General features: G+C 40.4%; 1 protein-coding gene and 1 long non-coding RNA gene across 7 annotated transcripts in view; both read left to right on the top strand.

Moving 5' to 3' along the window:
- Positions 1-24442, top strand: part of CDKAL1 (CDKAL1 threonylcarbamoyladenosine tRNA methylthiotransferase) — a 717891-nt gene that overhangs the window by 76465 nt on the left and 616984 nt on the right. The window lies entirely within an intron of this gene.
- On the top strand, positions 6662-11257 carry LOC121020489 (uncharacterized). The gene is made up of 3 exons (XR_005786154.1): positions 6662-6889; positions 7467-7475; positions 11247-11257. It is a non-coding gene; the product is annotated as an uncharacterized LOC121020489 (long non-coding RNA).

The following is a 24442-nucleotide window of genomic DNA, read 5'->3' as shown; positions in this document are numbered from 1 at the left end:
CTGTTGTTCCTGTTGTAAACCAGCATACGCATAGTAGATTCTAAGGTACCGTTTGGACAGATAGAAGTGTCCTGAGGGAAAGGAAGAGAGAAGTTCAAAGCCTGCCATGTAAGTGATCATGACTTCTAGCAGTGTCAAAAGCCTGTGGCCAAAGTTGAGAAAGTTCTTAGACTAATAAAAATAACGTTCATTAATGGTGAGATTGAAATCGGCATATTGTGTACATTTGCTTTCTCTGGTGTACCCCCGTATGTTTTAGGAGGTTGAAAAACCATTTAAGAATTTGAAGGTCTGTTCCTGCTTTTTTAGCACTTCTCAGGTTTGTTCCTGGTTCCAAGTTAGTACCAGTGTGTACAACTGCATCGTACTATGTTTTCATCTCCCCCAAATAAACAAGTCAACAAAATCCAGTGTGTTCCATCCTTGACAAGAACACTGTTTTGCTGCTGACATATGGTTAGTCATTAGTTGTATTCAGCACTATACTTTCCTCATTTAATGGCACCATCTGTTAAAACTATGACTGATACCAGTAGAGAGAGGAAGCCAATTATTTTTTAGTTTGCGAGCATGGAGTAAATGAGAATGTGCCTGAAGTTGCCTGCAGTCAAGTACTTTACAACTGGTTTAGTCAAACAGTTGGAACTAGCACTACCTTGGGAAACCAGATCTGGAAAGAACATGATAATGCTTGTTTAGCGCCTTTCTCTACTCTTACCAAGGGTAATGTTTTATAAAGAATAAATAACACATAATTAAGTTATTCAAAAAGATTTGCACAATGTGCTTGTCTTTAATGCTATCAAACTACTGGTGTTTGTGGTTTGTTACTGCAGCTAGCATAATGAGACTTGGAAAAGGTGTTGTTGCAGTGAGGCACACAGCTTTACAAGAATGATTTTTCACAGGCTTTTGGATTTGGGACGATTTTGTACTAATAACATAAACCAAAATTATTAGACATTTATAATTGGTTCTTTTTCATGTCCGTGGCCTTGTGTGTGTTGTGCAGTGATGTTTTGCATTGCATGTATAGGAGTGCAGCATAATTACTGGCCTTGCTGGGGTGTGGGTAGTTCTTCACAGCCTCTGTATGTGTGTGTATCTGTGTGTGTGTGTGTGTGTATTAGTAGGTGTGTCTGCTGTCATTTTTTGCTATCTCTGCCTGAGCTCTTAAAACACTTATTTTGGAAAAATAGTTTTGACTTGGAAATTATGTGTGGTTGTCCTCTTTACCCACCCTTCCTGCCCAGAACTCATTATAGGACCAATAACTGATACTCAGAGTTTTCCTTCCCTCTCTCTCTCCTTCTTTTTCTATTTCTCTGTTCTGTGAGTAAATCTTATCCACACGATGAAAACAAAAATTAACAAGATACCAAAGGGAAATATGTCAACAAAATTCAACTTTGACTTAGAATCTGTCTTGAATAATTGTGTCAGAAAAGGTCTCTGGTAGTAAATTCTCTGCTCATGCATGACTGAAAATGTTTCCTCTTTGTTGGAATGGGTATAACTTCCTAGGTTGAGATAATTGTCCCTCAGATCTTTGAGGATTTTCTTTTAGAATTCAGTCTAATAGCTATGGAGTCTGATGGCAATCTGTTCTTGTCTTTCTCTGTAGTATCTTTTTTTTTTTTTTCTTTTTAGAAAAATGGGTAGGATCTTAACTTTAGCCTCAGTTTGAAGTAGCAGAAGGGTATTTCCAGGTGTGGATGATTTTTCAGTTACCATGTTTAGCAATCTGTGGCTTTTCATTGAGAAGGTTCATGCCTGACTTCTAGGAAATTTTTTTATTTTGTTATATATTTCCATACTTTTTATGTTCTCTCTCCCTCTCCCTCTCCCTCTCCCTCTCCTTCTTCCTCTTCCTCTTCCTCTTCCTCTTCCTCTTCCTCTTCCTCTTCCTCTTCCTCTTCCTCTTCCTCTTCCTCTTCCTCTTTCTCTCTGGTATCCTGTTATATATGGTAGCCTATATGGTACCATATAGTAGTATGGTACCATAATAATGGTAATATGGTACCATATGGTAGTCCTCTATGTCTTTTAACTTTTCTCTCATATTTTCTGTTTGTCTTTTTGCTTAACTTCCTGGAATGTCCTTGATAATGATGCATTAAAATATACATAGTAGTGGTTAATTTTAGTGCATATTTAAAGATCAATATGTGCATTAACTGTACTTAAAGAAATGTACTCAGCACTTCATGCTTTCATGCAGATTATTAATCTTGCTTTTTTTATATATACATTTACATAATATTAATTGTATATACTAGGGTGACCATCTTTTTATTTTATCATCAGTAACTTTCTATGCTCATCTTTTATGCCTCTCTGGAATTTCCCCACATTTCTCTGCTATAGATTGCCATCTTTTGACTACTTAACTGCCTTTTACTTTTGTTGTCTCCTTTTTGGCAGAGAAAGTGCATTAGTTCACACCAACCCACCCCAGAATAATTTTCTTTCAGTTGTGATGATTTCATCTTCTTACTTCAGTGCAGAGAAAAATTGCTGGCAAACTATTGTGTCTTGGTAATCTGGACTATTAAATATGACGGATAGAGTTGCTAGCTCTTAAGATGTAGAAGGGATCCTAATGTCCTCAAGGAGTGCAAATTAGAGATGAAAGATTATTTTAAAGTGATAATATTTGCAGGAGGCTAATTCTTTCGTTAGTGTATTTTCGATAGGGAGGGCTTTTTCTATGACTCAGGACCCAGCACATCTGTTATGTATTTCATTTTAAAATTGATGGTGTATGTAACCAAGACTTATGTTTACAGTTACTGTTGTTCTTTTGGATCAAACTAAGAATATTGAAAATTTTTTGAACAGATAATTTATTCACGTGGTACACACTTCTAAAGGAACCAAAGGGTAAACAGTAATAAGACCCCATCCATCTGACCCAGCTACCAGATCTTTCTGGAGAAACCCAGTATTACAATTTGTCTTTCTATGAAGAAGGATATGGATTTATAAGAATAAAGGTATATATACAATCGCATGCATGCGCACATATGTGTGATTTAGTGATCATTTAATACCATTTCATTAGAAATTTCCTTATTCTTTTTTTTAAAAGTAGTAGGGTATGGATGTAAGATGATTTATTTAGCCAGACCTTTCATTCTGGACATGGATGTTGTTTCTATTCTTGTCTTTGGCTGCTGCCCACGTCTGTGCTGCAGGGGTACCCACATCTCTGTGTGTGTGCACCACTTTACACATGTATAGGTATAACAAGAATAAATACCGGAAGTGTGATCACTGGTTTAAAAGGTGTATAAATTAGTAATTTTGACAGATGTTGCCAGATCTTTTCTGTAGAGATTGTACTAACTTACACTTCCATTACCAGTGTCTGAGCTTGTTAGTTTCCCTAGAGCCTTGCCAACATCAAGTATTATCAGACTTTTTTTTTTTTTTTAAATCTTTGCTAGTCTGATGAATGAAAAGTGGTATCTCAGTGTCTTTTAATTTGCATTCTCATAAGAGCTATCTTTATTTCTTTTTCTGTGACCCATCCGTATCCATTTGTTATTTTTCTGTTGCTTGATGCTTACTAATTTGAGGCACTGTTTCTTTGGGAAAGTAGCCCTTTGTGATAGGATTTCCTGATTTGTCTCTCTTGGTTGTATTTGTCATTTATGGTTGCTTTGGCCATGAGGAAAGCAATTATTTTTTATACAGTTGACTTTATGAATGTTTGGTTTTTACTTCAAGGTGATGATCATAGTTCTCTGATTATTTCTGCTGTTACTTTACTGGTTTCATTTTTTTATATTTAAATTGTTGAGCTATCGTCAATTTATTTCGCTTTATGTGTGATTTGTGGACCCAACTCTTCCCCTCCCTTCTCAATGACTAACCAGTTCTTCTGATACCATTTATTTTTTCCTTTGATTTGAAATGCCACCTTTACCACACAATAAGTTCCTATATTCTCTTTTCATATTTAAAAGTTATGTTTATTATAAAAAGCTCAAAGAGGCACACAGGAATAGGGAATAGGTGAGTGAGCTCCATGTAACCATCAACAGATTGAATAATTAAGATTTATTCTCTTCTCTTACTCTGTTTTTGCTGAGGAATTTTTTTTTAATGTTTTTATTCATTTTTGAGAGAGAGACACACACACAGCATGAGCCGGGGAGGGGCAGAGAGAGAGGGAGACACAGAATCTGAAGCAGGCTCCAGGTTCCGAGCTGTCAGCACAGAGCCCGATGCAGGACTTGAACTCACGACCCATGAGATCATGACCTGAGCTGAAGTTGGATGCTTAACAAACTGAGCCACCCAGGCGCCCCTGCTGAGGAGTTTTAAAGCAATCCCAGATACCATGTCATTTGACCCTTATATCACTTCTGTATGCAGCTCTAACATTAAGGACATTTTAAAAGATAAATTAAATATTTGACTTTTTATTCCAAATTCAAGAGAAAAAGCTTTTTGGGGCTGACATTCGGTGTTGCTGCATTCTTATTAATTAGTAATCAGTTGCTTCAGAAGGGTGATGCCATAATATTCTTTTAGCTGTTTTAGCGTTGTGTCCTCATAAAGCTTTCCTCCTGCACTTGTCTCTGTGTAACCTGGGTATTGCAAGGTTTTATTCGTGTAGAGGTGTCCAGTTGACTTCACTAGTGGGTCCCATAACGAGGAGTCTTGATGGAGGCTTCAGGAATCATAAAATTGCAAACAGTGGTTACACAGAGCCAAATGTATAGATGGAGGCAGAAGAATGATAGGCAGTTCAGGTATCGCCTATTTTTTTAGTGTGTAATAGAAGGCTTCATGCTAGAAATTAATGTCCTGATTAAATTCATGACTGTATTCTTGAGAATCAGGATGTAGGGCATATGTCCTGTCTGTAGAATTGTACCATTACAATTAGTGCTCAATTTCCCATTGTCAGTTTCATGTGAGAAAATATACTTCCGCGGTGCCAAGTGGGCACAAACATTTTACACAACTATACATTTCTGTGTAGTTTATATTTATTAATTAGATTGCATGTATAGTATATTTCCTTTCAGCTTGATCATCTTAAAGCTGAGCTAACCTCATAGGGCTTGTTCTTGCTAATTCTATTATATCCTCAGATTTGTTCTCCAAAGACAGCTTAAAATATGGTTCACATTTTTGTACATCTATTAAACTCTTTTGAAAATGAGAAGTTATTTTAATTAAATAACCTTTGTATTCACCGGGATACACCTTGCAGTGATAGAAAACTAATACAGATTTTAGTTACCATTTGCAGAATTTATAAAACACATTTGACTGGAAATTTCTCATTTTTTGAACAATTCCACAGGTCCCTGATTTTCTCCTGTTGTAGTGTGTTCATGTGCCTGTTACATTCTGTTACTGTCTAGTGAGTCCTGTTGATATTTGACTGGTTAGGTCTTCCTGAGTCCTGCTGTTCCAAAAATTGAGCCGGGGAGGTGGTTTTTTATTTCCTTGATTTTTACTATCTACTCATTTGATTGAATTGCAATAAAGTTTCCATATCCTGCTTTAGCTTTTAAATATCCCCCTAACTTGCCATAGCAACTTCTTTCTAGATGTGTCTCCTGAGGCAAGGGAAACAAAAGCAAAAATAAACTATTGGGACCTCATCAAGATAAAAAGCTTTGTACAGAGAAGGAAACAATCAAGAAAACTAAAAGGCAACCTACTGAATTGGAGAAGCTTTTTGCAAATGACATCTGATGAAGGGCTAGTATCTAAGATGTATAAAGAACTTATAAAAGTCAGTAACAAACAACAAATAGTCCAATTAAAAATGGGCAGAATACATGAATGGACATTATTCCGCAGAAGACATCCAGATGGCCATCAGACACATGAAAAGATGCTCAATGTTCACTCATCATCAGGGAAATACAAATCACAACCACAATGATATACCACCTCACACCTGTCAGAATGGCTAAAATCAATAGCACAAGAAACAACAGGTGTTGGCAAGGATGCGGAGAAAGGGGAACCGTCGTCTTACACTGGTGGTGAGAATGCAAACTGGTGCAGTCACTCTGGAAAACAGTATGGAGGATCCTCAAAAAGTTAAAAGTAGAACTGTACTGTGATTCAGCAATTGCACTAGGAGATACTTACCCAAAGGATACAAAAATACTGAATTGAAGGGATACCTGTCCCCCAGTGTTTATAGCAGCATTATGTATAGTAGCCAAATTATGGAAACAGCCCAAGTGTCCATTGATTGATACGATGCATAAAGATCAGGTGTGTGTGTGTGTGTGTGCATGCACGCACACATATTTAGTGGAATATTTCATACACATACTTTTACAATGGAGTATTACTTGGCAATGAAAAAGAATGAAATCTTGCCATTGGCAATAACATGGATGGAGCTAGAGAGTATTATGCTAAGTGAAGTAAGTCAGAGAAAGACAAATACCATGTGATTTCATTCATATGTGGAATTTAAGAAACAAGATAAGAGAGCAAAGGGGGAAAAAGAGAGGCAAACCACAAAACAGACTGTTAAGTATAGAGAACAAACTGATGGTTACCAGGAGGAAGGTGGGTGGGGGATGGGTGAAGTAGGTAACGGGGAGTAAGGAGTACACGTGATGAGCACCGGGTGATGTGTGGACGTGTTGAATCACTATATTGTACACCTGAAACTGATATAACACTGTATGTTTACTGGAATTGAAATAAAAACTTAAAAAAAAATACCATAAACTGGCTTAAAAAATAAGTATCTCCTTAAATTCTGTGTGTGTTCAACTGACTTGAAATCTTTTAATGGGTGACTTACTAGAAAGCCAGTCATATTTCTCTTCTTTGACTTGAATAAACTGTTAAAGAATCATCTTTTCTCCTTGTGTTCAAAATAAGCAAATTATCCGTGGCAAGTTTACTCAATTTTCTCATGTTAGCACTTCTCATTATTATTCTGGTAGGTTTTCAACCTTATTGTTAGTTCATATGTGCTGGCTAAATAGGTAAAACCAAGTTGGGCTGAAAATCTTATTTCCCATATGTAAAAAACCATAGTTTATATTTGAGAAACAAAAACCCCCTCAATCCATTGGAGGGAGATGATAAAATCTGGAACAGTAGTAACCAGGCAGTATGTATGTAACTAGATAGCTAAAAGACCTTGTGTTTTTATAAATTTAATTCTTTTATAAATTTAGAACTGTTGAAAATAATTATTTTTCCAGTTTGTTTTTTTGTTTTAATTTTATTTTTATTTATTTTTTTAAAGTAGGCTTCATGCCCACTCTCCAACCCAGTGCTGGGCTTGAACTCACAACCCTGGGATCAAGACCTAAGCTGAGATCAAGAGTTGGATGCTTAATTGACTGAGCCACCCAGGTGCCCCTATTTGTCCACATTCTTAAAGAAAATTATTTACTTCTAAAATATTTTATTTTTAAGTAATCTCTGCATCCAACATGGGGCTTGAACCTATAACCTAGAGATCAAGAGTCATAGGCCGTACCAACTGAGCGAGCCAGGCTCCCCTCTTGAAGAATTTCTTTTTTTTTTTTTTTTTAAGTTTATTTTGGGGGAGAGAGAATCCCAAGCAGGCCGTGCACCATGAGTGCAGAGCCAGATGTAGGGCTCGAACTCACGGAGCTGTGAGATCATGACCTGAGCCAAAACCAAGAGTTGGACGTGTAACTGACCGATCCACCCAGGCACCCCCCTCCCTTGAAGAATTTTTAAAGAATTTAAGTGTTTGTACCAATTGTTAAGCTTCTACAGTGTGCTAGTTCTGACCTATAGCAACTTTATGTAGATTATGTTTAGTCTTGGTGACAAATCCACAGATACTATCCCCACATCTTAGATGAGGAATGTGAAGTTTCAGAGGTTAAGTGCCTGACTACTGTCCCATTGCTAGTATGTGATGGAGTGAAGATTTGAGGCTACATTTCTGAATACGAAGTCTTCCCCCGCACCCCCCTCCCCAACCCCGCCACCAAATGTTCATGGATACTGTATTTCCTAAGGTCTTACTCATATGTTTGAAATTGTATTTTTCTAAAATAAAAATCGGGTTCTATCAATGAGATGTTTGCAGATTTTCTTATTTTCCTTTTCCTCCTCATAGTATTGCTTTTGGATTTTGGATGGCTATTCTGGGCAAAGGGAGTGAAGAACAGGATTGGGTTGACTATCGAAATATTTTGTTTTCCTTTGCATTTGTTTACCGTGCTTCCAGGTGACATTTTCCAAAAGTTTATAGATTAAGTCTGGCCTCTTCCCACATTAGAACACTTGTGTTTTTCTTTGCTAATTTTATTTCTTTTGTTTTAGTTCATTGCGGTTTGAAAAACAGGTTTGTGCTTCTGTATTATTCTTTCACTTTGGTCAACACGTTTTGTCCCCAGAGTTCATGTCTACTCTCCCTTACTGCCTCCTCAAGTTTACTATTTACATTTAAGCACAATTGTAATATAGAATCGTTATCTTAGCTTTTATCTAGTACAACTTTCATTTTATAAAGAAACTTTTAGTTACCGTTTGCATTAGAAACTGATATACTGAGGGGTGCCTGGGTGGCTCAGTCGGTTAAGCGGCCGACTTCAGCTCAGGTCATGATCTCGCAGTCCGTGAGTTCGAGCCCCGCGTCGGCCTCTGTGCTGACAGCTCAGAGCCTGGAGCCTGTTTCAAATTCTGTGCCTCCCTCTCTCTGACCCTCCCCCGTTCATGCTCTGTCTCTCTCTGTCTCAAAAATAAATAAACGTTAAAAAAAAGTTAAAAAAAAAAAAAGAAACTGATATACTGATACATATGTGTAGTTTTTTTTTTTTACTATTATGAAACCAGGAAACACTTGGACTTGCTAGGCTTTTTTCAATAAAATGTTTTTGTGCTTAAGGATATTTGAGGGGACCGGTTATATTGGTTTTGTATGGAATTTTGGGGGAAGAAAAGTATATTAAAAGGTTTTTTTTTGGAGGGGGTAGGTAGTGAGGCAATGAAATATAAACCTGTATATTTCTATGGTATATAAACTGTTGTAGTCAAATTTTCCTTGCAGAAAGCCCATTCACTTTTTAGTAACAGAGTTTAAAGTTATAGTGAAATCTATACCCTTATTTAATAATTTCTGAAAAATCTTAATCAATACACAAGCTGACTTTGTAAGATAATCAATATATAAGCTGACTACATAAACTAGTAAGTTTATGCTGTGATCCATTTGGAATATGGGGAATGGGATATCATATAACATAGCTTGCCAGCTTAGACTTACTTTATGCCCTTAACATTATTCAGTGTATTAATAATTTTAAAATGGGATCCTTTACAATACACTTTACCAAACGCAGGGGGAAAGGGAAATTGCTATGTTGTGTTCAAATCTTGTTGAAAGAAAATCTGTTGCTGTAGTTCATGGAAGAAGTAGTGTACCACATCAAAAATTTTTCATTCCGTGCGAGATGCTTGCTATTTATGTTTCACAAAGTAAAATCGAGGGGGAGGTTAGTTTTTTAATGGGTGGGTTTTGTTGGTTTCTTAGCCATGGTGACTAGCATAAAGAAAAATAGTACTATGTAACAGACCCTTATTTTATTACTGAAATGTTTTGATGTGCTTTTAAATATATTTGACAGCAGTGGTGATGAAGGTGGCAGAGTTTGTTTGCAAGTATCTTCTGCTATTATGGAAGTTGCCTTTTAGTTTTGTTGATGGTTTCCTTCACTGTGTGCAATCTTTTTATCTTGATGAGGTCCCAATAGTTTATTTTTGCTTTTGTTCCCTTGTCTCAGGAGGCATATCTATCTAGGAAGAGGTTGCTATGGCTGATGTCAAAGAGGTTACTGTCTGTGTTCACTGTATCTGATAAGGGGTTAATATCCAACATATATAAAGAACTTAAAAAAAACTGAACATGCAAAAAAACAAATAATCCAGTTAAAAAATGGGCAGAAGACATGAACAGATATTTCTCCAAAGAAGACATCCAGATGGCCAACAGACATGTGAAAAGATGTTCAACATCACTCATTATCAGGGAAATACAAATCAAACCACAATGAGATATCACCTCACCTCACACCAGTCAGCATGGTGAAACTTAACAACACAGGAGACAACAAGCGTTGGTGAGGATGCGGAGAAAAGGGCAACCCTTTTACACTGGTGGGAATGCAGACTGGTGCACTCTGGAAAACAGTGTGGTAGTTTCTCAAAAACTTAAAAATAGAACTCCCCTATAATCCAGCAATTGTTCTAAGCATTTACCCAGAGGATACAGAAATACTGATTTGAAGGGATACATGTACCCTGTTGTTTATAGGAGCATTATCAATAAGAGCCGAATTATGCAAAGAGCCCAAATGTCCACTGACTGATGAATGGATAAAGAAGATGTGTACACCCCCTCCCCCACACACCCACAAAGGAATATTACTCAGCCATAAAAAAAAAGAATGAGGTCATGTCATTGGCAGTGATGTGGAAGGAACTAGAGAGTATTGTACGCGAAATGAGTCAGAGAAAGACAGGTACTGTATGATCTCACTTGTCTGTGGAATTTAAGAAGACAGATGAACGTAGGGGGTTAAAAAAAAAAAAAAGAGGCAAACCAGGAAATAGACTTTTAACTATAGCAAACTGAGGGTTCCTGGAAGGGAGGTAGGCGGAGGGATGGCCTAAATAGGTGGTGGGTATTCAGGAGGTACTTGGGAGGAGCACTGGGTGTTCTGTGTGGGTGATGAATCACTAAGGTCTACACCTGAACTAATATTATGCTGTATGTTGACGACCTGGAATTTAAATAAAAACTTAAGAAGGTTGCAGCGTCTGGAGCTAGATTGCTAAAGCCAAATTCCTGTTTTACCATTTGGTAATGTGTGACCTTGGTCAAGTTATGTAAACTCCGGTTCCTTATCTGTAAGGTGGGGATAAGGTGTCTCATGGAATTGTAAGGATTGAATGAATTTATGCATAAAAAGTTCTTGCAGGCTGGCACAAAGGAACATGCTTAATACGTGGTAGTTACGATTATGTATGTATATTTAGGGAATATTGGCTTATTGTGCTTTTTTTGGGCAACTGGAGAACCTTTTACACGCTGCTTATTGTGGAATTCTTTTCTTGAGACGAGATCTTTGTAGTTTGGGAGACTTCACTGCCTCATTCAAGGGGTCTGTTTCCAGTTTACGAGTAGGTATCTGGTACCACTTCAGGGGTGACCGCTGAGATGAGCTGGTGGTCCGCTCTCGGCAGAGACCATTCTGCAGGCGTTGTGTAGAGCTGAGGTCCACGGGGGCACTCCTGCCACCCCACACAGCCCTTTACTCCCCATCAGAGAACTCATTAGAAAAACTCCACAGGTTTTCGCTGGTTTTTGCCCAGACTCTTCCTCCTTCCTGCAGATGCAGCTCGTTATCTTCTGACCCAGAGGCTGGCTGGGCACATACCACCAGGGTGTCCAGTTACTTGCCTCTCCATCCTGTGTATACAGTTCAGAAGACCTGCCTTTGATGGGGTTGGATCCCTGCTTCCCTTCACCACCTTGCTGCCACCCTGAGACTCCCACAGACTCCTGAAACTGGGCTGCGATCTCGCAGATTAGATCCGAGGGCTAGAATTAATTTAAAAACATCCATTTCCACCAGTGAAGGAAGTACTGGGGAGGAGAGTGAGACACACAAATTTGAGAAGTATTTCAGATTGTAAGATTACTTAGTGCTAAAATTTTTTACATAAGCTTTTGTATTTCATTCTCTATAGCACCACGTTTCTTCAGAGTATATGGAAGCCAATTTTTGGTTTGTTTAATTGAATTTATTATATTCACATCAACAAATGGTATTAGAGTAGGGTAGGTAGAGAATAAAAACTCTCATTCTTTATAATTATGATTTTGTTAAAGCCGAATTTTGTCTTTATGCTTCTATGCTTTTTGGCATAGATCTGTAATTATGGTTTATAAGATATTCTCACTTCCTCTCTTCCTCTGTTTTCTGAGTAATGACATGACTTCTCAGAATACTTAACATACTTCATACAAAAAGACAGTATTTGTTTTTGCTCTGGTTGCAAAAAGATACAACAGAAGGATTCTGGATAAAGATAGTACAGATCGTTAAATCCTAGGAAAAATGATTCTGTTTCACTTGAAGAAGGTATAAACTTTTGGTAAGAGTAAACCATAGATGAGACTAGGATCTTTTTTGTGTAATTGTAATCTGGAGATAGTTACATATTCTGTGCTATTTCAACAAACTTGAATATATTGTGAAACTCTTAAATTACTTACCTGGGTTCTCTTATCTATCAAATATAAAAATGGCCGTGAGAGGAAAATTTACTGGTAAATGAAGTTAAAGTGTTCAGTGTGGATGCATCTGTCTTACCTTTTCTGCGTTGGTTACTTGGACACGAATTCCAGGGGTATGTGCATTAGGCTAGTACGTTTCCTTTCCACAGTCCTCACCGGGGAAATAAGTGAAATTCACTAAATCAATTGAAAATTTTTGAATGTCTTTGTGGCTTATGACAAATTCCTAAAAACTAGGGCTTTCTGAGTTCCAGTTGTATAGGTAGTGTATAAAAACTCAATATATTGCTATAAGGTACAGTTTAATAAGCTTTTAGACATATTTGGTTCACACGTGTTCTGTGTATTTTAACCCTCTTAAGTGATTTGTAATATTTAGATCTATTTTCCCTATGGGGTTAGGTAGAAGTAAGGTCTTTAGAGTCAATGAATTGCTTCTGGGTAAAGCTCAGCAAAAACAGATTTTGCTGTAATGAAGATTTTGAAATACCTTCTTAGAAGGAGATGTGGACTGTTAACGTTAAAATTAAGTCAGATTCTATAAAATTGTAATTGGGAGACTCTATACGCCTTTGACCAATTTAAGCTTATCAGCCTTTCTTCTTGGTTTATCCTTAAAACAGTAGCCCTATCTCTGAGACCTGCCTTAATTGTGTTCCCCTACCCCCAACCATTAAAATCAGATTTAGGATTGATGTTTTCTTTGCTGTCCTTCTTTTGGTTGGGGGGCTTGAGGATGTGGTTTGAGTATGCTTTATTTCCCATACTTCTTTTATTTTGTAATTATTTAACTTTTTTTTTTTTAATTTTTTTTTTCAACGTTTATTTATTTTTGGGACAGAGAGAGACAGAGCATGAACGGGCGAGGGGCAGAGACAGAGGGAGACACAGAATCGGAAACAGGCTCCAGGCTCTGAGCCATCAGCCCAGAGCCCGACGCGGGGCTCGAACTCACAGACCGCGAGATCGTGACCTGGCTGAAGTCGGACGCTTAACCGACTGCGCCACCCAGGCGCCCCAGTAATTATTTAACTTTTAAATCCACTGTTATTACTCCATACCCCCCACCCTTCTTCAACTCACTGAGTTAGCATGGGCTCATTCAGAAGCCTCTTTACTGCATTACTTCTCCCCCTCCCCTCCAACCCCCCGCCATTATATACCAAATTGAACTTCATTGCCTCTTACCTGTTGTTAGGAGACAGCACTTCCCGTCAGTTGCATTTGGCAAATAAGTTTCTTGCTAGAAATTCAGCTGGATGGCATGATGCATTGTAGACACTTTAAAATACGTGTCGAATGAGGGAAAGGAACTGAGGTCTTGAGAGGTTAAGTGAAATAATACACGGGAGCATTATAACAGATACTATCAAATTGATACTCAATATGAAAGTATTCTGAGAGGCTCCAGAAATATTAGGTACAACAGTATTAGAAATATTAATATTCATGTAATAGTAAATCACTTTTTCTATTTTAAAAATCTATTATGAAATAACATACCCTATATTAGTTAGGGATAGTATTTGTTTATTATAAAAAATATTTTTTTTTTGAGAGAGAGAGACGGAGCATGAATGGGACAGGGGCAGAGAGAGAGAGAGATGGAGCACGAATGGGGCAGGAGCAGAGAGAGAGAGAGACAGACAGACAGACAGACAGACACAGAACCTGAAGCAGGCTCCAGGCTCTGAGCTGTCAGCACAGAGCCTGATGCGGGGCTCAAACTCACGAGCTGTGAGATCATGACCTGAGCTGAGGTCGGATGCTTAACCAACTGGGCCATCCAGGCGTCCCTGGGATGCTTTTTATTGTTGATGTGTAATTGGCACACGTTGTTACGTTAGTTTCAGGTGTTCAGCATAGTGACTTGACTTCTCTCTCCCTTATGCTGTGCTCACCACAAGTGTAGCTACCATCTGTCACCATGTAACACCACTACAAGATCATTGACCTGTGGTATGTATCTTTGCTGTACCTTTTATTCCTGTGACTTACTCATTCCATGATTGGAAGCCTGAACCTTCTGTTTTCCTTCACGCATTTTCCATACCCTCTCACTCTCTTTCCCTCCAGCAACCATCAGTTTGTTCTGAATATTTATAGGTCTGTTTCTGCTTTTTGTTTGTTTTGTTTTTCAGATTCCACCTATGAATGAAATCATGCAGTGTGTTTGTCTTTCTGTTTCTGACTTATTTCACTTAGCATAATACCCTCTAGGTGTGTGTATATAAATGTATGTATACACACACACACAGATATGTACACACATACATAGTTAACTCTTTGGTTGTTTGAATTCCACATATAAGTGAAATCATGTAATATTGTCTTTCTCTTTCTGATTTATTTCACTTAGCCTGACACCCTGTAGGTCCAACCCCCCCTCCCCCCCATCTTTATCCGTTCATCTATTGGTGACACTTGGGCGGCTTCTATTGTTGGGCTGTTTGTACATAATGCTGCAGTAAACATAGGGGTGCATGTATCCTTTTGAATTAGTGTTTTCTAGGGATGCATTTTATTGTATGTAACAGAGGCTTAAACTCATGAGGGTTTATTTTTTTCTCATGAAAAAAGAAATTTGGAGGTCGGTGTCTGTTGACATTGGTTTAGCAGCTCAACAGTGTCAGGGCTGTTGTTTGGTCATTTTCTTGGCCTTTCCTTCGTGGCTGCGAGGTGCTGGGGTCATTACCTTTCTGTTTGAGGCACCGTGAAGGGGCATCTCTCTTCATTTTACATTTAAGGAGACCAGAAGCCTTAGAACATCACTTCATTTTTCCAGGAAGCCGAAAACCTTTCTTGAAGCCTTGCAGGCCAGCCAACGTCCCCTTAGGTGTTAAGGACCAGCTGTTTCACATGGCCACCCCTCACTAGAAGAAAGGCTGTGAAAAGGAGATTTAGCTCCTCCAGCCTCTTAGTAGAGATGGGGGAAGGGAGAAGGAGTTTGGAGATAGGGGTTGGGTTCGCTAACGAACAATACCTACAAAAGCGACCACTCTGGCTAGTCAAAATCCAAACAGATCCTTTTTCTTGTGAAAACATTTTAGGGAGTTACAGTCACCAGCTTTCCAAGGCAGTCGGTACCTGTTCTTATCCACGCCTGCATCTCCCTCTGAGTCCACAGTGTCTGCTTGATGCACAGCTTTCTGCATTAGGTTTGGTCATAGCTCGTTCTCTGGTGACCCTAAAGCTAATCGAGAAAATCTGTGCTCCCGGTATATCCAGTAAAGTACTGCGGATAAAGGAACAGGATAACTGTGAAGAATCCTCCCACTTAGAAAACGGGAGAATTAAAAACAACGGCATCTGGTATACAAGCACAGGATACAGGGGAGGATGTGAATGTTGAAGGTTTCCTGTTAATGGCAGTAGATTAAACTCCTAGTTGGCCAGTCTGTTGTTTACATTCCCTGGAAGGATCTCCCCCTAGTCACGATTTGTTGACTACCATAGGTCTATAAGAAGTCTTGAAATCGGGTAGACCAGTTCCTTCCACTTGATTTTTCCTTTTAGCTATTTTAGGGAGTTTTCCATTCCATATAGATTTCGGAATAAGTTTGCCTGTGTGTGCCAGAAACCTTCCTGGAATTTTGGTAGGAATTGTGTTAAAACTTACAGAGCAGTTTGGGGAGAATTCACATCTATACTCTGTTGAGTCTTTAATCCAAGAACATGGTGAGTCTCTCCAGTGAAGGTCTTCTGTCCGGTCTGTCAACAAAATTTTGTAATTTTCAGCCTACAGATCCAGCACATATTTTCTTAGATTTATACCAAAGTGTCTCATTTCCTTTGGAGCCATTGTAAGTGGTATTGCTTTTTTGATTTTGATTTCATTGGTTGGTTGTGAGTATATACAGATGGTTGATTTTTGTTTGTTGATCTAGTCTGCAACTGTGCAGAATTCACTTATTACTTCTGGAGTTTTTTTTTGCAAATACCTTGGGATTTTCTACATAGATAATCATATTATCTGCAGGAAAGAGACAGTTTTCTTTCTTTCTTTCTTTCTTTCTTTCTTTCTTTCTTTCTTTCTTTCTTTCTTTCTTTTTCTTTCTTTCTTATTGGTATGCATTTTGTTTCCTTTTCTTGCTTTACCATGCTGTCTATACCTTCTTGTATTACATTGAATATGAGGTGAGATTAGACATCTTTGCATGGTCCCTGATCTTAGGGGCCAAGAATTAAGTCTTTCACTGTTAGGTATGATGTTGGCTATAGGATTTTTGGTAGGTGTCCTTTTTTGTGTTTGAGGAAAATACCATTTTCCCCTACTTGATGAGTGTTTTTAGCATTGAATAGGTGTTGAATGTGTTATGGATATTTAAAAATATTATGAAGGAAACTGGGTTTTTCTTTTTTAATTGGAAATAGGGTAGCATGTGAATAGTAAAATGTTAAAGCCTGAATGTTATCTAATATATATAGTACTAAAGGCATCAAATATTACTGGCTCTGAATCAACTTATTTCTCACTTACAGGGAAAGATTTATAAAAATCATTATATGTGAATATTCTTTGTTTCTCTTTGACTTTTAAAATAAATATTCCCTTCAGCACTAAAAAACCACACGTTGTCAATGTCTTTATTGGTCCTGCCACTGACATTGTTTCCTATCAAGGGAAAAATACCTCCATTGGATAGAGAGCCCTATCCCTTATTTTATAGTGCTTTCCATTCTTTTGCAATTTTTGTGTGTGTGTGGCAGCTATAGCTTCTTATATTGCCAAGCAGCCTGCCTATCCGATCACCTTGTTTCAAAAGTAAAACAAAACAAACAAAAAAGAAAAGAAAAAAAAGAAACGATGTTTACAGTAACGTTGCAGAAAGAGCATTACTGAAAATCTCGTTTTCAAAACCATTTGCGAAGAAGCTGTTCAGTCACTGCCTCATCACCCCCAGATTCTTTTTTTTTTTTTTAATTTTTTTTTAATGTTTACTTATTTATTTTGAGAGAGAGAGTGCACAAGCTGGGGAGGGACAGAGGGAAGGAGAGACAGAATCCCAACCAGGCTTCACACCGTCAGCACAGAGCCCGACGCGGGGCTTGAACCTACAAACCATGAGATCGTGACCTGAGCTGAGATCAAGAGTCAGAGATACCCAGCTGACTGAGCCACCCAGGCGCCCCCACCCCCAAATTCTTTAGTGTCTGTTTTCTGCAGAGTTATTCTTTTACGAAACCACAACATGACCATCAAAAAGGGGAACCAACACTTGGGGCGTCGCTGCCACCTAATTGTCAGACCTCGTTCACATCGTTCACTTGAGTGCCCCTTACAGCAAGGGGACCCACTGTGTGATTATGTTTTGCCTTGAGTTGTCATGTCTCTGTAAGACTCCTTTAATTTGGACCAGTTTTTGTCTCTTTCCTTGTCTTTTCATCTTTGACGTTTTTGAGGAGTGTTGCCAGTGATTTGAGTGATTGTCCCTTGATTTGTGTTTGTCTGGTGTTTCTCACGAGCAGGTTCAAGTTTTGCATCTTTGTCAGGAATATCTTCTGGAAGCGATGCTGTCTTCCTCTCTGTGCATTCTGCCCTGTGGCACTTGACTTTGATTTGTCCCGTTATCGTTGATGTTAATTAACTTTGATCAATATGTTAAGGTGATGCCTGCTGAGTTTCTATGCTGTGAAGTTACTTTTCACCCTTACTGTGTATTTTGTGAGATGGTGTTTTAGGAGTATGTAAATTCCCTGTTCGTCATGAGACCTTTGACCTCCCCGGGACTCTTACACTCTTGCACCTCGCTGCGTTTTTACAGGGATGCCTGCTTTCCCCTCCTGGATTCCGGCACATTCTGGGCACGCTCCTCTACAGCTGCACGGGGCCATCCTCCTGCACGTGTACCCACAGCCCTCACCATGTCTATGCTCTGACAACAGGCGCTGCCCCATGTGCATGCCCTCGTCACTTCCTTTGGGTTTGACAACCCATGCCAGGCTGCCCTTTGGCGCACATGCCCATCTCATTGTAGGGTAGCCCCGACAGCCCGGGCGGGGCCATCCCCTGTGGACCTGCCTGTCTCACTGTTCTCAGGCTCTGAGGCCCTGGGCTGGGCTGCCTGCCTCGCCGAAGCTCACCCTCTGCTCGGACTGTGACACCTCATGTCAGACCACTGTCCTTTATCACCATCCCCACCCTCTTCATTTCTTGGGCACTGATGCCCCACGCCTTCCTCATCCTGCTTGTGCCCTGACACCCTCTTCCCTGTGGAGGGGCTCTGGTGTTCCTCCGTAGACCACCCCTCACCTTCCCCTAGTACCACTGCCTGCCTGGTTCAGCCCCACCTAATGGCTTTGTGGTGAATTGGCTGTAGAGAAGGGTAGGGAGGGTAAGGGGAGCTGTTCTCTTGGTAGTTCTATTCTTTTAGTTGTTTCAAAAAATTTTTTTTTCTTTAAAAAAAATTTTTTTTAACGTTTATTTTTGAGACAGAGACAGAGCATGAACGGGAGGGTCAGAGAGAGAGGGAGACACAGAATCTGAAACAGGCTCCGGGCTCTGAGCTGTCAGCACAGAGCCTGACACGGGGCTCGAACTCACGGACCGCAAGATCATGACCTGCGTAGAAGTCGGACGCTTAACTGACTGAGCCTCCCAGGCGCCCCTTAAATTTTTTTAATGTTTATTTTTGAGACAGAGAGAGAGCCTGTGTGTGTGAGCAAGCAGGGGAAGGGCAGAGAGACAGGGAGACACAGAGTCCGAAACAGGCTCCAGGCTCTGAGCTGGCAGCACAGAGCCCCGTGTGGGGCTCGAACCCACGAACTGTGAGACCTGAGCCGAAGTCGGATGCTTTAACCGACTGAGCCACCCAGGTGTCCCTCTTCGTAGTTATATTCTTAATCAGCCCTGTTTGCCCTCTCACCCCTCCTCTCTACTTTGTAGCTCTTTTCACAAGGAGTGGCGATCATTTGTAACGTTCTCAGTGTAAAAATCATTTTTCTTAGGGAAAGCTTGGTGAGTATAATGCATGAATAGAAATGCGTGTGCAGAGTTTAGTTGTTTTAGGCATCGTGAAGGAAATCATCCTTGTGCACGGGAGTGGAGACAGCCCACATCAGAGCACCTGTCCTCAGACGGGAAGTCGGTAGTGCACGTTCAGAGTGTTTCAGCCCAGCCTTTAGAGCCAAAGATCCACCCTGGCCCTACCTCCTGGTTTCCCGCTTATGACGCCTTTCTGCAAGTCACGACATTTTTGTATGTCTGTTTCCTCATCCCTAAGATGGAGATCATAAATAACTTACCTCATGCAACTGTTGGGGAGCTCAGATGAGATAATGTGTTTAAAAATGCTTTGCAAGTGGTAAAATGCTATGCAAATGTGGTTATTTAGTTCTAATTTATTGCCTAGTCAAATTGAAATCTGTAGGAAATTAAGTCAAGCATTTTAATTGCACTTGTAACTTCTAGGCAAATTCCCTCTGATTCATAAGGCGGAGCGGAGGTCAGCATAGTGTTTGCTCTGTGCTGCCGCTTTCGGTCCATTGTTCTGTCGCCATTACTCAATCAGGCAAACACACCTCTTTTGAAGTCCTGCCCACTCACTGTGCCCGTGTGACATATTTCCGTCTTCTTGATGGTTTTCACCCCTGCCGTGCACCCGTCTTCCTCACCCCATTGCCTGCTGTCTGTCATCCTTGGTGACATCATCATCGTTGACCTTCCAGGAGTTCGTTCGTGCACTTACCGTCACTTGTGGCACAGCTGTGCATGGCGTGTATCTCCGGATAGGTGTCTTCAAGTGAACATGTCTCGTGCCCGAGCTACACCCTCCTTCTCTGACCTGCATCTGTGCTACGGGGGCCACTGTTTCTGTCCCCTGTCTAGGTCAGAAATCTTGAATTCTTCCCCCTGTCATTTCCCATGTCTAGGCAGCTACTAGCTGTTTTATTTTTACAAAAATCTCTTTCCTAATCGAGCCTTTGTTTTCCCATAATTAATTAACAGTCTACCTTTGGCCCTTATTACCTAATCCCTGATCCTTTGAAACAACCTCCTTCAAGGCCAGCATTAGAACCTTAGCTTGTCAGGTCCAAGCCTGGGCCGCTGCTGAGTAATTGGATGAAGACTTTCGGGGTCTGAGCCAATTCTCCGAGGAGCCAGTCCTCAGATGAGCCAGTCAGATGATAGAGAACATGGCTCTAGAGCCCCATAAGAACCTCCAGATGGTAGAGATCAGGCTTGAGGAAGAAGATCTGCCTTCTCAGGCCCAAGGTTGTGTGAAAGCCTCTGGAATCCAGGAAGACCTGATCTCTGGGACAGACTTCCATTATCTAAATAGCTGCTGTTAACATTTTGGTACATTTCCTTCTGAACTATTTTTAATGCACAGAGTTTTTTCTTCTTTTACTCTTCCCATAGTTATTACTGTATGCATAAACAGCATAGTACCTATTACGTGAAAGTAAACATTTTCCATGCTATTTTTGTAAGTGTAATTTTTTATTTATTTATTTTTATTTATTTTTATTTTTTATTTATTTTTAATTTTTTTTTCAATGTATTTATTTATTTTTGGGACAGAGAGAGACAGAGCATGAGCGGGGGAGGGGCAGAGAGAGAGGGAGACACAGAATCGGAAACAGGCTCCAGGCTCCGAGCCATCAGCCCAGAGCCTGACGCGGGGCTCGAACTCACGGACCGCGAGATCGTGACGTGGCTGAAGTCGGATGCTTAACCGACTGCGCCACCCAGGCGCCCCTGTAAGTGTAATTTTTTAATGGGTATATAGCATCCCGCAAGATTGTGTGGTCTTTGTTCCTTTTAGAACAATAAGCTCCCCCGGGAGAATACTGGATTCTCTGTCAGAGCTTGACAGCAATGTCTCCTGAAAGTATTTTTCTAGTGTTAACTTTTGATTGCTGACATGAACTAGTCTGTTGCCTCTCATTTGGTATTGATGCTTGCTCATTAACAGGGCTTTCTGTGTCCTTGATTTTTGCTTTTCCTTCCTCCCTCTCTCCTCTCTCCCTCCCTCCCTCCCTCCCTCCCTCCCATCCATCCATCCATTTGCCCATCTACCCACCTACCCACCCACAGTGAGAGCGTATTCTCTTCTAAGTCCTAAGTCGTAAGTTTGGCTCTGGGGATTTAGAATGGATGGTCCATTGAGGGTCTTATCCTGGGGGAGACGTATGTATGAATCTTAGCTAGGATGTGCCATAGCTAGTCTGGGCACAGAGGAAGCAATGCCTTACTCTTTCTGAAGAGGGTAAGGAGGGCCTCTTAGGGGAGGTGACATGTGACGGAGTTGTGAAAGTTGAGTACGAGCTTGCTGGGGGTAGACTGTGGAAGAGACATTGAGGCAGAGGGCTCAGAAATGAGAACTGTGATGCTGTGGCTCAAGCTCGTCTCTAGTGGGTTTTTTTGGGTACTTTTATTTTTAATTTAATTTATTTTTTTAAATAAACTTTGTCAGAATTTACCATTTTTTAAAAAAGCTTATTTAGGGGCGCCTGGGTGGCTCAGTCGGTTAAGCGACCGACTCTGGCTCAGGTCGTGATCTCGTGGTCTGTGAGTTCAAGCTCCGCGTCGGGCTGTGTGCTGACAGCTCAGAGCCTGGAGCCTGTTTCAGATTCTGTGTCTCCCTCTCTCTCTTACCCTCCCCTGCTCATGCTCTCTCTCTGTCTCAAAAATAAACAAACATTAAAAAAAAAATAAAAAAAAAAAGCTTATTTATTTATTTTGAGAGAGAGAGCCTGCCCAGTCGGGGGAGGGGCAGAGAGAGAGGGAGAGAGAATCCCAAGCAGGCTCTGCACTGTAAGTGGAGCCTGATGTGGGGCTTGAACTCACAAACCGTGCCATGATGACCTGAGGTGAAATCTAGAGTTGGGTGCCCCGGTATTATTTTTTAAATATTTTTATTATAGCTATCCTAGTAGATGTGAAGTGATAGCTCACTGTAATTCTGATTTGCATTTCCTTCATGGCTAATGATGTTGACCTTCTTTTCATGGTTACTTGTTTATCTTTGGAGAAATGTACATTTACATCTTGTGCCCATTTTTAATTCGATTATTTGTCCTTTTATCATTGAATTGTGATAGTTCTTTATATTGTCTCTAGTTTTTCGAAGCAAAATTGAGACTGGAATACATTATTTTTGATTTTGTCACTAGAAAATGAATCAATCAAAATAAATTTGAAATTACCTACACTAAATGAAATTTAAATCGGAAAAGTAGATTTGGAGTTAGAGGATATTAATTTTAACAGGTGGTAACATTAATACATACCACAAATCAAATTCAAGTTAAATTATTTTAGCCGTTTAAGATAATTTTCTTACCTACGTACATTAGCGTCAGATAACTAAATATTTCACTCCTTATCACAAGCTGCTGTGACAGATGAGCAAGGTTTTTAATAGTTTCTTCTTTCCCAAATAGTTCTCTAAGGCAGTATTGTTTCTTCTCTTTGTTACTACTTATTTTTTGCCTGAAATTGGTAAAACTTATCTGTAATTTTAGAAATCTTGAAATGGCTATTTTGGGGATATTATTTATGAATATCTGTCCATCAGTTGAACAATTATTGGATGCCTGCTAGGTAGACATACAGCCAGCTTGTTCTGTTTCTCTCCAGGGGTCGCATTCAAAATATCTAACATTTTTGTGGCATGGACATTGACAGATCCGAATGGACACTGGCCTTAAAGTAATTGACCCAGCACATTGTTTCATTATTTCATTCAGCGATCTCTGATGTTCTTCTTTGCACTTTGGAGTCTAGGAAATCTAGGTCTCGTCCGTAGCTTTATGTTTGGCGTGGATCTTTCCTGCGTTGGCAGTTTCCTCTGGGTATTTTTCTTTGGATTACCAAATTGGTCATCGTTTTGATCCAGTAAGTTTGCAAAGTTAAAACCCAGAGGTAGCTCTTGTATTAGAGATGATACTCAGGGTACAATCTAAACTTCAAGGAGATACTTCTTTACTCTAGAATTTGTCCTGGAAATTGGTCATTCGCAGCAGATGACTCCACTGATCTGTGCTAAACTATTGAGAGTTTGTATATCATTCTGAATGAAAACCAGATGCTTTGCAATTTTGCTAGTGAGTGGTTTTTTCAGTTATGATTTGCTCCTTGGCTAGATAGAACTCTTTTCAGCATATTGCTGTAGAGATACTTGAATGAGGAAGGAAAGTTCCCCTAGAATACGTGAACGTAAGGTTACGATGGACCATCTGCCCTGGAAAGCCATCCTGGCACCGTTCCTGGCCCTGGCTCCCTGCTGGCGGCCTCTGCCCCTCCAGCGCGGACTCAGGCAGCCCTGTGTCACCACAGTCCCCAAACTCCGGCTTTCTTTCTCATCCGCTGCATCGGGTCACCGGCGTGCCCCACCACATCAGACGGGGTCGTGAACACGGTGCTGAGAGCACCACCCAGGACTTACAGGACGAGAAGGAAGAGGGTGGAGAGTGGAAGGTACGTAGCTGCTAGTGGGAATGCTAATGAGGAGGATGGAGAGCAGGAGGCCTCCGGAGAGGTGGGCCAAGAAGGGGAGGGGCGTGAGGGCAGCAGGAGGATGGAGGTGGTTCCGGCAGAAGACGATGAGGAGGACGATGTCAACACCAAGAAGCAAAGACTGATGAGGAGGACTAGACAGGGGGACAGAAAAGACCGCTGTGACCTCCACTTCTTGTCCCAGAATCTGAACGTGGTCACGCGTGAGTAGAGAGCCTGCCAGGGACAGTGCCTGTTGAACGTGACACCGGCCTCCCGCCCGCAGCCAGGTCTACGGCCTGGCTTTGCCGCAGGGGAGGGAAAAAGAACCCATGCTCCCACGGCCCTGCTCTTTTCCTTAAAAGTACTTTAAAAAGGGAAATTTGCGTTTTGATTTACATTTTATATTTTCGTTCCTCTTGTGAGGGGCCAGCCATTTTTAATGACCTCAGAAGATCGAACCAGCTTAGAGCCTTCTCTGGCCCACTTCTGACTTGACTTGTGCTGTGACCGTGTTCATTATGCTGTCAAAGGAGAGAAGAAACCTGGTAAAAAACAACAGATCTTATTCCCAGCATTCCTGTAGCTTTTTGTGTATGTATTTAGCTGTACTGTAAGTAGTTGGTTTTATGAGGTGGTTAAAAAGGCCAAAGGTAAAAAGTTCCTTCCTTCCTTCCTTCCTTCCTTCCTTCCTTCCTTCCTTCCTTCCT

The sequence above is a fragment of the Herpailurus yagouaroundi genome, unplaced genomic scaffold, assembly GCF_014898765.1.
Source record: "Herpailurus yagouaroundi ecotype Mexico unplaced genomic scaffold, PumYag 250, whole genome shotgun sequence".
NCBI classification, from domain to species: Eukaryota; Metazoa; Chordata; class Mammalia; order Carnivora; family Felidae; genus Herpailurus; species Herpailurus yagouaroundi.
Note: the sequence above shows the minus strand (reverse complement) of the source record. Positions and strands in the feature narration are given on the sequence as shown.